This window comes from Halyomorpha halys, unplaced genomic scaffold, assembly GCF_000696795.3.
Source record: "Halyomorpha halys isolate HHAL.00 unplaced genomic scaffold, Hhal_1.1 Scaffold453.1, whole genome shotgun sequence".
Lineage (NCBI taxonomy): Eukaryota > Metazoa > Arthropoda > Insecta > Hemiptera > Pentatomidae > Halyomorpha > Halyomorpha halys.
The window spans coordinates 23,994-28,072 of NW_027107553.1; positions in this window are offsets into that span (position 1 = coordinate 23,994).

Consider the following 4,079-nt stretch of genomic DNA (forward strand, 5'->3'; position numbering starts at 1 on the left):
TCTTCTTCGTTTCATAAATATATTTTTTTAAATAAGAATAATTAAATGTATTCTTGAACCTTGAAATTCATTATTCAGACGGATATAAATTATTATTAGATGTTAAAAAGATTTTACTTTAGAATCATAATTCTATATTAATTATATAAGTAGCGGACAATCACGAAATTGTTTTCCAATAAATTTCTCTTTTGGTAAAATATTCACACATCACACATTCTCTCCAACAATAATAAATTTTATGGTTATGTCAGTGTCAGTTATTATATTTATTGTATCCATTCTTCTAATTTTATTTAATTTTTTGTATATTATTCATATATATTTTTACATAGCCTTTTCCTCTTTGATCTACGTATAATTTTCTTAATTTTCCTAATTCTATCTTTACTTTATTATTTTATACCATTTTTCTTATTGTATTGTATTTTTACCTTTTTTTAATTATTGTTTATTTATATTTTTTTCTGCACATCTTAGTTTGATTTTCTTTAATTTTCTCTGTTTATTTTGATCCTCAATTGTCGCTCCACAGGATCCCTCCATCGGCCCTTCGGGCTACTACATTGCCGCACGTCATCCGGAACGTAACTCTACAGTTTATAAGCCACTCTTTTCTCGCTCATCCTCATAACATGGCCAAGCCATTTAAGCCTCTGTATCCTCATGTATGCTACATTCCTTGTTGAGCCCAAACAGTTCACCATTATTCCCTCTTCGCCAATTACCATTCCCGCAAAAGGCCCTAAGAGTCTCCTCAAAATTACTCTTTCAAACCTGTCTTGCAGTTTAAAGCTTTTATTGCTCAGGGTCCACGTTTCTCCACCGTATGTGATGATTGGCCTTATCAACGTTTTGCACAGGGTGAAATTGGTGGTACGGGTAACAACTTTGCTTTTGATTAGCCTTACAATTGAGAAATAGGTTCTATTTCCAGCAGCGATTCTGCTTTTAACCTCTTCTTCTTCTTCCTGGTTCTCATTGATAATAGGGCCAAGGTAAGAAAAACTTCTTACCACTTCGAAATTATAGGGGCCTATTACAAAGCAACTCTGGTCCAGTGGTCTCTTACCCAACTGCATAATCTTGTTTTTTACCCCATTAATATGCATGTCCATCTTTTTTGCTAGCCACACCTTAGCTTACTTTTATTTCACATTATCTATTCTCTTAATGTGTTGCATTTTTTTCTTTGTTTGTATCTTTTCTAGCCCTGATGAAGTCTTACAAAGTGGGACGAAACGTTGGCTTACAATAAATAGTTAATTACTAATTGAGTTTTTTTTATAGTTAATATGATCTTCCTTTTAAATATTACACACGATGAACAAACAATGTTTAAAAAAATAATTATTCAGGTTTTTTTTTAAATATACGTATATGTAATATGTTCATATTTATCAATATTTAATTAATTTTTGTCATTAATAAAATATATTAAAGATTGTTCTAATCATCAGAATGCTATGTAGTAATGGAAAATTATTTTTTTTAGTGAAATTACCTCTATATCCTATTGATTCGGATTTAGGTATGTTAGGATTTACTGTGTATTGTTAAATAGTTTTGCTGGAAAGTTTACAGCATCAAAGTAATCTACTAGTTTTTTACTAGACCCAGAGTACGTTTGGTTACTTACTTTATTATTGCTACGTTCATTATTTTCTTCATTAGGAGCATATTATGTACTCTCAAAATGTTCCTCTGGGTAAACTTGATTCGCTCAAGCAGTGTTGGCCACACCACCATGCTTAAGGAAAAGTCAAATGTTCTTTAATTAATGTTGGGTATTGCACGTGTCGTCGGAATTTCTGTTACGTGCCTCGGAGCTGTGAGGGTACCATCAGTTGCGTGAAGTTTGGTACCAACTTCTCAGTTAAACCCTTCCATGTCATTATGAAACCTCCAAAGCTGACACTTGGAAGATATTGCGTTGTGAATATCCCGTGGATTAAACGCACTTCGCCTTCCCTATTCCACCAGACGCGTTTAAGGAGGGTAACGATTCAGTGAATAACATTTACAATTCTACATTTCTTGCGTAATATGATTTTGTATGCTTCGTGAAATAAGGGGAACTTCAAAGTTTCTGGCACTTATTACGCTTACATAAACATACACTTTTGTACAACCTTCTCATTTGTCAGGTCAGAAATATTAACATTTTTCAAGCACTTTAACTATGTATATATTCAATTATATTCAAGTTCTTAAAGTGCTGCCGATGGGTAGTTTCTCTACATGCCTGTACCACTTTATCTTTATATTACATCAAATTTACATAATGTGTTTTTATGTTAATACAGTTGTAAATTGCAGTAAATAAAAAAAAAAAAAAAAATTAGAAGTAGTCTGCTACTGGTCAGGGTCACCTCTGTGGATTTCCATGTCCTTGTATTTTCTCTATGAGTATTGAATGATTTGCTGATTCCGTTATTAATATAGTTTCGGAGATATGTTTGACATCTGGTTCCCGGCTTATTCTCATTTTGCTTCTTGTCGTAATATCTATAACTAATTTAACGTGTTTAGGTGCATCTAACACGACATTGGAAAATTAAAGAATATAATTTTCACATTTAAACCCAAATAACTAGTACCATACTTGAAATGTTTTGTGAAATTATAAGGAAAGTGATAAAAAATTTGGTATTATACATTTACTTTTCTAGACGGGATATAAATAATCCAGACACAACAGAATATTGTTTGAATGACTACTTTTAATGCAGAAAACTGAAGAATACCATAATTAAATGAAACTTCCTTTAATATAAAAAAAAAATTAACTCTTTAAATAAGAGAGATATTTGCCTTTCTCTTGGATTTATTAATTAATAAAGTCCTTTTTTCCCTCTCCTGTGTTATTTTTACTAAAATATTTTCCGAAGGAACTTTAATTAAAAAATATATGTGGGATCTTCCTTTATTTATATCTTTGAATATAAAACTCACCAAGCGAATAATTGGAATACAGAATATAATCACATATATTTATTTCTTCTATACCATTCAGTGCTATAAAAAAAAATTGTATTGTTCAAAAAATCTACTTACCAAAATTCATATTATTGGAAAAATTTGCTTCTGTACTTGATGTGAGTTGGTTGATTCTCCCCAAAATAAATAAAAACGACAATATTAAACATTTATTTTTTAGTTCAACAACGTCATCATAATTTATATGAAACTTAAAAATTTCAATCATTCTAAAATATTATCCTAAGAATCGAAGTAGATGGCCCTTGATTTACAAGAAATAGTCAGTTAAATTGCTAACCATTATCTTAGGAATAGAACAATTATTAGGAATGGCTGAAACCATTAGCCCAAGAGGAGAAAAAATCAGTTATAGTAGTTTTTTATTACTTTTATGAAAACTAGTTATAATTAAAAGTAAAAACTGATCAGTCTGACGAGTATATTTAAGGGGAATAAAAAATGGTGGCTAACTCAAAACGTTAAAAAAAAAAAATCTCATTTGTAACTCCATATCGTTAAATCTATCTACAACTCTAAAAAACCTAATAAAAAATTATGTCAAGTACAGTCAATTTTATAAAATATTAGCCCTAGCAGAGCTGTGTAGTTCAATAGTTCTTGAGGTGCAGTTTTTTTTTAAAAACAACGTTACAGAAAGAAAACATGAATTGAAAAATTACTAGTTAGTGAATTTATTATGTGAAATCTATGTTTCAGGTACCATGAGACATACCGATATCTATTAGAATCAAATTAAAGCTAGTTTAATGTGCTTTATAGTTGTTAACTACAATTATCTTCGTAGGAATGATAGTTTTTATGATATTTGTTAAAATAAAATTCTAGCTTATTTGGACAAAACTTAATTTGCAAAATTCATATATATATATCACGCATATTACAAAAACCACTGCTACTGTGAAGATATACGTTATAAAGTAACTTATAGTACATTAAACATTCTTAGATTTGATGCCCGGCAGAAATCTGTTCATTCAATGGTTAATGAGATATAGCTTTTCATATATCAAAACTATTTTACGAACAACTAGAAATCAGAATTTTCGAAATTTTTTTGGAAAATATTATGAAAACTA